This window comes from Melospiza melodia, unplaced genomic scaffold (assembly GCF_035770615.1).
Source record: "Melospiza melodia melodia isolate bMelMel2 unplaced genomic scaffold, bMelMel2.pri scaffold_231, whole genome shotgun sequence".
In the NCBI taxonomy this organism is placed as follows: Eukaryota; Metazoa; Chordata; class Aves; order Passeriformes; family Passerellidae; genus Melospiza; species Melospiza melodia.
The window spans coordinates 92,773-106,092 of record NW_026948559.1 but is presented as its reverse complement, the minus strand read 5'-3'; the positions used below and the strand labels follow the sequence as shown (position 1 = coordinate 106,092).

At 45.9% G+C, this 13,320-nt stretch overlaps 1 long non-coding RNA gene across 2 annotated transcripts in view; it reads left to right on the top strand.

Moving 5' to 3' along the window:
- The window catches only part of LOC134433664 (uncharacterized), a 31,559-nt gene that overhangs the window by 5,124 nt on the left and 13,115 nt on the right, over positions 1 to 13,320 (top strand). For both annotated transcript variants that reach the window (XR_010031672.1, XR_010031673.1), the window contains exon 2: positions 12,387 to 12,461. This is a non-coding gene — a long non-coding RNA (uncharacterized LOC134433664). The remainder of the gene's footprint in view (positions 1 to 12,386; positions 12,462 to 13,320) is intronic.

The window sequence follows — 13,320 nt, the reverse complement described above, 5'->3', positions numbered from 1 at the left end:
AGTGAACTCTGAGAGAATTCCTGTTTTATTTGGGGTGAGGAGTGAACTCTGAGAGAATTCCTGTTTTATTTGGGGTGAGGAGTGAACTCTGAGAGAATTCCTGTTTTATTGGCACAAGGAGTGAACACTGAGAGAATTCCTGTTTTATTTGGGATGAGGAGTGAACTCTGAGAGAATTCCTGTTTTATTTGGGGTGAGGAGTGAACTGTGAGAGAATTCCTGTTTTATTGGCACGAGGAGTGAACTCTGAGAGAATTCCTGTTTTATTTGGGATGAGGAGTGAACACTGAGAGAATTCCTGTTTTATTTGGGATGAGGAGTGAACTCTGAGAGAATTCCTGTTTTATTTGGGGTGAGGAGTGAACTCTGAGGGGATTGCTGGATGTTTTGGGGTGGGAATGGGACACTGAGGGAATTCACAGTTTCTGTAAGAAGGGAATGTGACTCTGAGGGAATTCTCGGGGTGTTTGGAATGGGAAGGGAACACTGAGGGAATTCTTGGCTTTTATAGGATGGGAATGGGACACTGAGGGAATTCCTGGGTGTTTTAGGGTGGGATTCAAACACTGAGGAGATTCCTGCATGTTTTGGGGTGGAAATGAGGCACTGAGGGAATTCCTGGATTTTTTGGGATGAAGAGAGAACCCTGAGGGGATTCCTGGATGTTTTGGGATGAGGAGTGAACTCTGAGGGAATTCCCAGTTTATTTGGGATGGGGATGGGACACTGAGGGAATTCCTGGGTATTTTGGGATGAGGAGTGAACTCTGAGGGGATTCATGGATGTTTTGGGGTACGAATGCAACACTGAGGGAATTCCTGGATGTTTTGGGGTGGGAATGGGACGCTGAGGGAAATCCTGGATGTTTTGGGATGGGGATGGGACACTGAGGGAATTCCTGGGTGTTTTAGGGTGGGATTCAAACACTGAGGGGATTCCTGGATGTTTTGGGGTGGAAATGAGGCACTGAGGGAATTCCTGGATTTTTTTGGGATGAAGAGAGAACCCTGAGGGGATTCCTGGATGTTTTGGGATGAGGAGTGAACTCTGAGGGGGTTGCTGGATGTTTTGGGGTGAAGAGAGAACACTGAGGGGATTCCTGGGGTTTTTGGGATGAGGAGTGAACACTGAGGGAATTCCTGGATGTTTTGGGGTGAGGAGTGAACACTGGGAGAATTCCTGGATGGTTTGGGGTGGGGATGGGACCCTGAGGGGATTCCTGGTTTATTTGGGGTGGGGATGGGACCCTGAGGGAATTCCTGGTTTATTTGGGGTGGGGATGGGACCCTGAGGGGATTCCTGATTGTTTTAGGACATGAACGAAATGCTGAGGGGATCCCTGGGTGTTTGGGCACAAGGAGTGAACTCTGAGGGAATTCCTGGGTTTCATGGGATGGGAATGGAGCACTGAGGGATTTCTGGGATGTTTTGGGGTGGGAATGGAACACTGAGGGAATTGTTGGATGTTTTGGGGTGGGAATGGGACACTGAGGAAGTTCCTTAATTTTGGGGTGGGAAGAGGACACTGAGGGAGTTTTTGGTATTTTTAATATGAAGAGTGACCAGTGAGGGAATTCCTGGATGGTTTGGGACAGGAGTGAATGCTGAGGGAATTCCTGGATGTTTTGGGGTGAGGAGTGAATGCTGGGAGAATTCATGGATGGTTTGGGATGGGAAGGGGTCACTGAGAGAATTCCTGGATTTTTTGGGATGAAGAGAGAACCCTGAGGGGATTCATGGATGTTTTGGGGTGAGGAGTGAACTCTGAGGGGGTTGCTGGATGTTTTGGGGTGAAGAGAGAACACTGAGGGGATTCCTCGGGTTTTTGGGGTGAGGAGTGAACACTGAGGGAATTCCTGGATGGTTTGGGGTGAGGAGTGAACACTGGGAGAATTCCTGGATGGTTTGGGGTGGGAATGGGAGCCTGAGGGAATTCCTGGTTTATTTGGGGTGGGGATGGGACCCTGAGGGAATTCCTGATTGTTTTAGGACATGAACGAGATGCTGAGGGGATCCCTGGGTGTTTGGGCACAAGGAGTGAACTCTGAGGGAATTCCTGGGTTTTATGGGATGGGAATGGAGCACTGAGGGATTTCTGGGATGTTTTGGGGTGGGAATGGAACACTGAGGGAATTCCTGGATGTTTTGGGGTGGGAATGGAACACTGAGGACATTCCTGGATGTTTTGGGGTGGGAATGGGGCACTGAGGACATTCCTGGATGTTTTGGGATGGGAATGGGACACTGAGGGAGTTTTTGGTATTTTTAATATGAAGAGTGACCAGTGAGGGAATTCCTGGATGGTTTGGGACAGGAGTGAATGCTGAGGGAATTGTTAGGGTTTTTTGGGATGGGAAGGGGGAACTGAGGGAATTGCTGGATGTTTTGAGGTGAGGAGTAAACACCGAGGGAATTCCTGGATGGTTTGTGGTGGGAATGGGACCCTGAGGGAATTCCTGGATGTTTTGGGGTGGGAATGGGACCCTGAGGGAATTCCTGGATGTTTTGGGGTGGGAATGGGACCCTGAGGGAATTCCTGATTGTTTTAGGACATGAACGAGATGCTGAGGGGATCCCTGGGTGTTTTGGCACAAGGAGTGAACTCTGAGGGAATTCCTGGGTTTCATGGGATGGGAATGGAGCACTGAGGGATTTCTGGGATGTTTTGGGGTGGGAATGGAACACTGAGGACATTCCTGGATGTTTTGGGGTGGGAATGGAACACTGAGGACATTCCTTAATTTTGGGGTGGGAAGAGGACACTGAGGGAGTTTTTGGTATTTTTAATATGAAGAGTGACCAGTGAGGGAATTCCTGGATGGTTTGGGACAGGAGTGAATGCTGAGGGAATTCCTGGATGTTTTGGGGTGAGGAGTGAATGCTGGGAGAATTCATGGATGGTTTGGGGTGGGAATGGGACACTGAGAGAATTCCTGGATTTTTTGGGATGAAGAGAGAACCCTGAGGGGATTCATGGATGTTTTGGGGTGAGGAGTGAACTCTGAGGGGGTTGCTGGATGTTTTGGGGTGAAGAGAGAACACTGAGGGGATTCCTCGGGTTTTTGGGGGTGAGGAGTGAACACTGAGGGAATTCCTGGATGTTTTGGGGTCAGGAGTGAACACTGGGAGAATTCCTGGATGTTTTGGGGTGGGAATGGGACCCTGAGGGAATTCCTGGTTTATTTGGGGTGGGGATGGGACCCTGAGGGAATTCCTGATTGTTTTAGGACATGAACGAGATGCTGAGGGGATCCCTGGGTGTTTTGGCACAAGGAGTGAACTCTGAGGGAATTCCTGGGTTTTATGGGATGGGGATGGAGCACTGAGGGAATTCCTGGTTTATTTGGGGTGGGAATGGAACTCTGAGGGAATTCCTGGTTTATTTTGGATGAGGAGTGAACACTGAGGGAATTCCTGGATGTTTTGGGGTGAGGAGTGAACACTGAGGGAATTCCTGATTTATTTGGGGTGGGAATGGAACACTGAGGGAATTCCCAGTTTTATAGGGTGGGAATGGAACGCTGAGGGAATTCCTGAATGTTTTGGGGTGACAGGGGAGTCACTGTAAATATTCCTGGATGTTCTGGGGTGGGAATTGGGAGCCTGAAGGAATTCCTGGTTTATTTGGGATGGGAATTGGACTCTGAGGGAATTCCTGGTTTATTTGGGGTGGGAATGGGACACTGAGGGAACTCCTGGTTTATTTGGGGTGGGAATGGGACACTGAAGGAATTCCTGGTTTATTTGGGGTGGGAATGGAACACTGAGGGAATTCCTGGATGTTTTGGGGTGACAGGGAGTCACTGAAATCATTCCTGAGCGTTTTGGAAGGGGAATTGGGGGCCTGAGGGAATTCCTGGATGTTTTGGGGTGGGAATGGAACTCTGAGGGAATTCCTGGGTATTTTGGGGTGACAGGGGAGTCACTGAAATCATTCCTGAGCGTTTTGGAAGGGGAATTGGGGGCCTGAGGGAATTCCTGGATGTTTTGGGATCAGAATTAGGAACAGGAAGGAATTCCTGGGTTTGTTTGGGTAGGAACTGGGAGCCTGAGGGTGTCTCAGGGATTTTGGGGACCCTGAGGGAATTTTTTTGGTTTTTCAAATGGGAATTGGGATCTGAGGGAATTCCTGGGTGTGTTGGGACTCCAGCCCGAGGGAATTCCCAGGGTTTTTGTGCTGGGAATTTGGAACCTGAGGGAATTCCTGAGGTTTTGGGGTTGGAATTTCCAGCCTGAGGGAATTGCTGAGATTTTGGGATGGAAATTTGGAACCTGAGGGAATTTTTGGATGTTTTAGGATGAGAATTTGGAACCTTTGGGAATTCCTGAGGTTTTGGGCTGGGAATTTGGAACCTTTGGGAATTCCTGGGGTTTTGGGCTGGGAATTTGGAACTTGAGGGAATTCCCAAAGTTTTGTGTTGTGAATTGGGACACTGAGGGAATTCCCAACGTTTAGGGCTGGGAATTCCCATCCTGAGGGAATTGCTGAGGTTTTGGTTTGGAAATTTGGAACCTGAGGGAATTGCTGAGGTTTTGGGCTGGGAATTCCCATCCTGAGGGAATTGCTGAGGTTTTGGGATGGAAATTGGGAACCTGAGGGAATTCCTGAGGTTTTGGGCTGGGAATTTGGAACCTGAGGGAATTCTTGGATGTTTTAGGATGAGAATTTAGAACCCGAGGGAATTGAGGTTTTGGGGTTGGAATTCCCATCCTGAGGGAATTGCTGAGGTTTTGGGCTGGGAATTTTCAGCCTGAGGGAATTCCCAAAGTTTTGTGTTGTGAATTGGGACACCGAGGGAATTCCCAACGTTTAGGGCTGGGAATTCCCATCCTGAGGGAATTGCTGAGGTTTTGGGATGGGAATTGGAACCTGAGGGAATTGCTGAGGTTTTGGGGTTGGAATTCCCATCCTGAGGGAGTTCCTGAGGTTTTGGGCTGGGAATTTGGAACTTGAGGGAATTCCCAAAGTTTTGTGTTGTGAATTGGGACACTGAGGGAATTCCCAATGTTTAGGGCTGGGAATTCCCGTCCTGAGGGAATTGCTGAGGTTTTGGGTTGGAAATTGGGAACCTGAGTGAATTGCTGAGGTTTTGGGCTGGGAATTCCCATCCTGAGGGAATTGCTGAGGTTTTGGGCTGGGAATTTGGAACCTGAGGGAATTCCTGAGGTTTTTGGGTTGGATTTTCAAGCTTGAGGGAATTGCTGAGGTTTTGGGATGGAAATTGGGAACCTGAGGGAATTCCTGAGGTTTTGGGGTTGGAATTTCCAGCCTGAGGGAGTTCCTGAGGTTTTGGGCTGGGAATTTGGAACCTGAGGGAATTCTTGGATGTTTTAGGATGAGAATTTAGAACCCGAGGGAATTGCTGAGGTTTTGGGGTTGGAATTCCCATCCTGAGGGAATTCCTGAGGTTTTGGGCTGGGAATTTTCAGCTTGAGGGAATTCCCAAAGTTTTGTGTTGTGAGTTGGGAACCTGAGGGAATTCCCAACGTTTAGGGCTGGGAATTCCCATCCTGAGGGAATTGCTGAGGTTTTGGGATGGAAATTTGGAACCTGAGGGAATTGCTGAGGTTTTGGGCTGGGAATTCCCATCCTGAGGGAATTGCTGAGGTTTTGGGATGGAAATTGGGAACCTGAGGGAATTGCTGAGGTTTTGGGGTTGGAATTTCCAGCCTGAGGGAATTCCTGAGGTTTTGGGCTGGGAATTTGGAACCTGAGGGAATTCTTGGATGTTTTAGGATGAGAATTTAGAACCCGAGGGAATTGCTGAGGTTTTGGGGTTGGAATTCCCATCCTGAGGGAATTCCTGAGGTTTTGGGCTGGGAATTTTCAGCTTGAGGGAATTCCCAAAGTTTTGTGTTGTGAGTTGGGAACCTGAGGGAATTCCCAACGTTTAGGGCTGGGAATTCCCATCCTGAGGGAATTGCTGAGGTTTTGGGATGGAAATTTGGAACCTGAGGGAATTGCTGAGGTTTTGGGGTTGGAATTTCCAGCTTGAGGGAGTTCCTGAGGTTTTGGGCTGGGAATTTGGAACTTGAGGGAATTCCCAAAGTTTTGTGTTGTGAATTGGGACACCGAGGGAATTCCCAAGGTTTAGGGCTGGGAATTCCCATCCTGAGGGAATTGCTGAGGTTTTGGGTTGGAATTGGGAACCTGAGGGAATTCTTGGATGTTTTAGGATGAGAATTTGGAACTTGAGGGAATTCCTGAGGTTTTAGGGTTGGATTTTCAAGCTGGAGAAAATTCCCAAAGTTTGGGGCTGTGAATTGGGACACTGAGGGAATTCCTGAGGTTTTGGGCTGGGAATTGGGAACCTGAAGGAATTCCTGAGGTTTTGGGGTTGGAATTTCCAGCCTGAGGGAATTCCAGGGTATTTTAGGATGGGAATTTGGAACCTGAGGGAATTCCTGGATGTTTTAGGATGAGAATTTGGAACCTGAAGGAATTGCTGAGGTTTTGGGCTGGGAATTTTCAGCCTGAGGGAATTCCCAAAGTTTTGTGTTGTGAATTGGGACAGTGAGGGAATTGCTGAGGTTTTGGGATGGAAATTTGGAACCTGAGGGAATTCCTGAGGTTTTGGGGTTGGAATTTCCATCCTGAGGGAATTGCTGAGGTTTTGGGCCGGGAATTTTCAGCCTGAGGGAATTCCAAAGTTTTGGGCTGGGAATTGGGACACCGAGGGAATTCCCAAGGTTTAGGGCTGGGAATTTCCAGCCTGAGGGAATTCCTGGGTATTTTAGGATGGGAATTGGGAACCTGAGGGAATTGCTGAGGTTTTGGGATTGGAATTTCCAGCCTGAGGGAATTGCTGAGGTTTTGGGTTGGAAATGGGAACCTGAGGGAATTCTTGGTGAGAATTTAGAACCTGAGGGAATTGCTGAGGTTTTGGGGTTGGATTTTCAAGCTTGAGGGAATTCCCAAAGTTTGGGGCTGGGAATTTGGAACCTGAGGGAATTGCTGAGGTTTTGGGATGGAAATTTTCAGCCTGAGGGAATTCTTGGATGTTTTAGGATGAGAATTTGGAACCTGAGGGAATTCCTGAGGTTTTGGGCTGGGAATTTCCAGCCTGAGGGAATTCCCAAAGTTTTGGGCTGGGAATTTGGAATCTGAAGGAATTCCTGGATGATTTGGGATGGGAATTTAGAACCTGAGGGAATTGCTGAGGTTTTTTGAGAGAGGAATTGGGAGCCTGAGGCAATTCCTGGATATTTTGGGGTTGGAAATTGGGAGCTTGAGGGAATTCCCAAAGTGCTGGGACGGGAATTGGGAACCTGAGGGAATTCCTGAGGTTTTTGGGGTTGGAATTTCCAGCCTGAAGGAATTCCTGGGCGTTTTGGGACGGGAATTGGGAACCTGCAGGAATTCCTGAAGTTTCTTGAGATGGGAATTTGGAACCTGAGGGAATTCCCAAGTTTTTGGGCTGGGAATTTCCATCCTGAGGGAATTCCCAAAGTTTTGGGACGGGAATTGTGACACTGAGGGAATTGCTGAGGTTTTGGGATGGGAATTTGGAACCTGAGGGAAGCCCTGGAGATTTTGGGGTTGGAATTTCCAACCTCAGGGAATTCCTGGGTGTTTTGGGATGGAAATTTGGAATCTGGGGCAGTTCCTGGGTGTTTTGGGATGGAAATTTGGAATCTGAGGCAGTTCCTGGGTGTTTTGGGATGGAAATTTGGAATCTGAGGCAGTTCCTGGGTGTTTTGGGATGGAAATTTGGAATCTGAGGGAATTGCTGGGTGTTTTAGGATGGAAATTTGGAATCTGAGGGAATTCCTGGGTGTTTTGGGATGGAAATTTGGAATCTGGGGCAGTTCCTGGGTGTTTTGGGATGGAAATTTGGAATCTGAGGCAGTTCCTGGGTGTTTTGGGATGGAAATTTGGAATCTGAGGGAATTCCTGGGTGTTTTGGGATGGGAATTTAGAACCTGAGGGAGTTCCTGAGGTTTTTGGGGTTGGAATTTCCAGCCTGAAGGAATTCCTGGGGGTTTTGGGACGGGAATTGGGAACCTGCAGGAATTCCTGAAGTTTCTTGAGATGGGAATTTGGAACCTGAGGGAATTCCCAAGTTTTTGGGCTGGGAATTTCCATCCTGAGGGAATTCCCAAAGTTTTGAGCTGGGAATTGTGACACTGAGGGAATTGCTGAGGTTTTGGGCTGGGAATTTGCAACCTGAGGGAAGCCCTGGAGATTTTGGGGTTGGAATTTCCAGCCTGAGGGAATTGCTGGGTGTTTTGGGATGGAAATTTGGAATCTGAGGGAATTCCTGGGTGTTTTGGGATGGAAATTTGGAATCTGAGGGAATTCCTGGGTGTTTTGGGATGGAAATTTGGAATCTGAGGCAGTTCCTGGGTGTTTTGGGATGGAAATTTGAAATCTGAGGCAGTTCCTGGGTGTTTTGGGATGGAAATTTGGAATCTGGGGCAGTTCCTGGGTGTTTTGCTGTAGGAATTTCTTGCTTGAGGGCGTTTCCTAAGTTTGGGCTGGGAATTGGGAACCTGAGGGAGTTCCTGAGGTTTTGGGGTTGGAATTTCCACCCTGAGGGAACTCCCAGAGTTTTTTGGGCTGGAATTGGGAGCTTGAAGGAATTCCTGAGGTTTTGGGTTGGAATTTCCAGCCTGAGGGAATTCCTGGATGTTTTAGAATGGAAATTGGGAACCTGAGGGAATTCCTGGATGTTTTAGGATGAGAATTTGGAACCTGAGGGAATTGCTTGAGGTTTTGGGATTCGAATTTTCAGCTTGAGGGAATTCCCAAAGTTTTGGGCTGGGAATTGGGAACCTAAAGGAATTCCCAAGGTTTTGTGTTGGAATTTCCAGCCTAAAGGAATTTCTGGATATTTTGGAATGGGAATTGGGAGCCTAAAGAATTCCAAGGTTTGGGGGTTGGAGTTCCCATCCTGAGGGAATTCCTGAGGTTTTGGGGTGGGAATTGGGAACCTGAGGGAATTTTGGATATTTTGGGGTGGGAATTTCCAGCTTGAGGGAATTCCTGAAGTTTTGAGGTGGGAATTTGAAATCTGAGGGAATTGCTGAGGTTTTGGGGGTGGGAATTGGGACTCTGAAGGAGTTTCTGGGGTTGTGGGGTTGGAATTTCCACCCTGAAGGAATTTCTGGGTATTTTGGGCTGGGAATTTAGAACCTGAGGGAATTCCTGGGTATTTGGGCTGGGAATTTGGAATCTGAAGGAATTCCAGATATTTTAGGGTGGGAATTGGGAACCTGAGGGAATTCCCGAGATTTTGGCATTGGAATTTCCAGCCTGAGAGAATTCCTGAGGTTTTAGGGTTGGAATTTCCAGCTGGAGGGAATTCCCAAAGTTTTGGGCTGGGAATTGGGAACCTGAGGGAATTGCTGAGGTTTTGGATGGAAATTGGGAGTTCCTGAGGTTTTGGGGTTGGAATTTTCATCCTGAGGGAATTCCCAGGTTTTTTTGGGATGGGAATTTGGAACCTGAAGGAATTCCTGAGGTTTTGGGCTGGGAATTTCCAGCCTGAGGGAATTCCCAAGGTCTTGGGGTTGGAATTTCCAGCCTGAAGGAATTTCTGGATATTTTGGGGTGCAAATTGGGAACCTGAGGGAATTTTTGGATATTTTGGGGTGGGAATTTCCAGTTTGAGGGAATTCCTGAAGTTTTGAGGTGGGAATTTGGAATCTGAGGGAATTCCTGAGGTTTTAGGGGTGGGAATTGGGACTCTGAAGGAGTTTCTGGGTTGTGGGGTTGGAATTTCCACCCTGAAGGAATTTCTGGGTATTTTGGGCTGGGAATTTGGAATCTGAGTGAATTTCTGGATATTTGCCTGGGAATTTGGAATCTGAAGGAATTTCAGATATTTTAGGATGGGAATTGAGAACCTGAGGGAATTCCAAGATTTTGGCATTGGAATTTCCAGCCTGAGGGAATTGCTGAGGTTTTAGGGTTGGAATTTCCAGCTGGAGGAAATTCCAAGTTTTGGGCTGGGAATTGGGAACCTGAGGGAATTGCTGAGGTTTTGGGATGGAAATTGGGAGTTCCTGAGGTTTTGGGGTTTGGAATTTTCATCCTGAGGGAATTCCCAGGTTTTTTTGGATGGGAATTTGGAACCTGAAGGAATTCCTGAGGTTTAGGGCTGGGAATTTCCAGCCTGAGGGAATTCCCAAGGTCTTGGGGTTGGAATTTCCAGCCTGAAGGAATTTCTGGATATTTTGGGATGGGAGTTGGGAGCCCGAGGGAATTTTTGGATATTTTGGGGTGGGAATTTCCAGCTTGAGGGAATTCCTGAAGTTTTGAGGTGGGAATTTGGAATCTGAGGGAATTCCTGAGGTTTTGGGGGTGGAATTGGGACTCTGAAGGAGTTTCTGGGGTTGTGGGGTTGGAATTTCCACCCTGAAGGAATTTTGGGATATTTTGGGCTGGGAATTTAGAACCTGAGGGAATTCCTGGGTATTTTGGGCTGGGAATTTGGAATCTGAAGGAATTTCAGATATTTTAGGGTGGGAATTGGGAACCTGAGGGAATTCCTGAGGTTTTGGGATGGGAATTGGGAACCTGAGGGAATTCCCAAGGTTTTGGGGCTGGAATTTCCAACCTGAAGGAATTTCTGGGTATTTTGGGCTGGGAATTTGGAATTTGAATGAATTTCAGAGGTTTTGGGCTGGGAATTGGGAACTGAGGGAATCCCCTGGGGCTGGGTGAACCCGACGTTAATGAGCTGCTAATTAACCCTTAATGAGCTGCTAATTAACCCTTAATGAGCCTGGGCTGCGGCTGAGCTGTGGGGTTTGGGGCAGCATCTCCCAAAGTTTGGGAGATTTGGGGGAATATTCTGAATTTTGGGGCTGATTTTGGGGTCATTTTCTGAATTTTGGGGTGATTTTAGGTTTATTTCCCAAAGTTCGGGGGATTTGGGGGAATATTCCGAATTTTGGGGGTGATTTTGGGGTCATTTTCTGAATTTTGGGGTGATTTTGGGGATCTTTTCCCAAAGTTTGAGGATTTTTGGGGTTGTTTCCCAAAGTTTGGGGAATTTGGGATCATTTTCCAAAGTTTTGGAGATTCTTCCCCAAAGTTTGGGGGATTTTGGGGAATATTCTGAATTTTGGGGGTGATTTTTGGGTCGTTTTCTGAATTTTGGGGTGATTTTAGGGTTATTTCCCAAAGTTTGGGGGATTTGGGATCATTTCCCAAAATTTGGGGGATTTGGAGGAATTTTTTCCCGAAGTTTGGGGGATTTTGGGGTCATTTTCTGAATTTTGGGCTGATTTTAGGATTCTTTCCCAAAGTTTGGGGGATTTTTGGGATTGTTTTCCAAAGTTTGGGGGATTTTGGGGAATATTCTGAATTTTGGGGCTGATTTTGGGATTCTTTCCCAGTTTTTGGGGCTGTTTGAGCCTCACTTGTGGAATTTTGGGGCTGTTTGGGGATTTTCTGTCAGAGTTTTGGGATTTTTCAGCCTCAATTCCCCAAATTTGGGGTTATTTGAGGATAAATTCCCAACATTTGGGGTCATTCAAGGATTATTCCCAAATTTTGGGGTTTTTTTAGAATCAATCCCAAAGTTTGAGGATCATTCCCAACATTTTGGGTCATTTAAGGATTTAATTACCAAAATTTTCGAGTTATTTAACGATTTAATTCCCAAATTTTTGGGTTTTTTAAGGATAATTCCTAAAATTTTGGGGTTTTTTAAGGAACTGGAGGAAAAAAATGGGAATTTTAATCCCAAATTCTGAAAATGTGGGTAATTCCAAGGGAAAATTCCTGCATTTGGGGAAATTTGGGAATTTTGGATTTCTGAAGTCGGATTTGGGGAATTTCCTCCTTTTTTGCCATCCCTGGGCTTGGACTTGGGGCTAAAATTGGGAATTTGGGGCTGGAATTGGGAATTTTGCGTTCTGAAATTCAGAATTTTGGATGCTGGAATTGGGAATTTTGGGGCTAAAATTGAGAATTTTGGGGCTAAAATTGTAAAATTGGGGATTTTGGATTCTGGAATTGAGAATTTTGGGGTGGAATTGGAGATTTTGAAGCTGAAATTGGGAATTTTCGGGACAGAATTGGGATTTGAGGGCCGAAAATTTGGAATTTTGGGACCGAAATTGATTTTTTTGGGGCTGGAATTTGGAATTTTGAGGCATTTTTAGGGAGAATTTTGGGATGGAATTGGGAATTTTGGTGCTGGCATTAAAAATTTTGGAATTTTGGGGTGGGAGTTGCAAATTTTGAGGCCAGAATTGAGAATTTCAAGACTGAACTTGAAAATTTTAGGGACAGAAATTGGGAATTTTGGGGACAGAAATTGGAATTTTGAGCCTGGAATTGAAAATGTTGTGGCGAAAATTCAGAATTTTGAGCTGAAATTGGGAATTTTGCTCTGGAATTTGGAATTCATGGAAATTTCCTTTTTTTCCAGAGCTTTTTGCAGCGTGAGGTGGAAGATGAAGCTCCGGGGCTGAGGAGCCGCAGCTGGGAGGGAGCTGGAACTCAGGTGAGCTCAGATTTTCTGCATTTCTGGGGAAAAATGGGGGGAAAACGGGAAAAATCCAAATTTTGCTGCCAAAATTCCATTTTTCTGTGTGTTTTTCCCAATTTCTTGGAGTTGGGAAGTGGAAAAATAGAAATAAAAAAGATAAAAATCCAAATGTTGGTGCTAAAATCTGATTTTTCCATTGGATTCTTCCCAATTTTTTGAGTTGGGAACTAGAAAAATGGGGAAAACCCCAAATTTTAGTGCCAAAATCTCATTTTTCTATCAGATTCTCCCAAATTTTTGGGTTGAGGACTGGAAAAATAATAAAAAAATATTAAAATTTAAATTTTGGTACCAAAATCTCCTTTTTCTGTAGAATTCTCCCATTTTTGGGGGGGCTGGGAACTGGAAAAATGGGGGGAAAATGGAAAAAAAACCAAGAAAAACTCAAATTTTGGTGGCAAAATCCAGTTCTTCAGTCGGCTTCTCCCCATTTTTGGGGGTTTGGGGCTGGAAGAATGGCAAAAAAAGGAAAAAATTCAAATTTTGGTGTCAAAATCTCATTTTCCTGTGTGATTCTCCCAATTTTTGGGGTTAGGAACTGGAAAAATGAAAAAAAAAACAGGGAAAATCCAAGTTTGGTGCCAAAATCCCATTTTTCTCTGGGATCCTCCCATTTCTTTGGGTTGGGAACTGGAAAAATGGGGAAAAAAAATGAAAACAAAGCAAAGAAAAACTCAAATTTTGGTGGCAAAATCCAGTTTTTCTGTCGGATTCTCCCCATTTTGGGGGGTTTGGGGCTGGAAGAATGGCAAAAAAGGGAAAAAATTCAAATTTTGGTGTCAAAATCTTATTTTTCTGTGTCGTTCTCCCAATT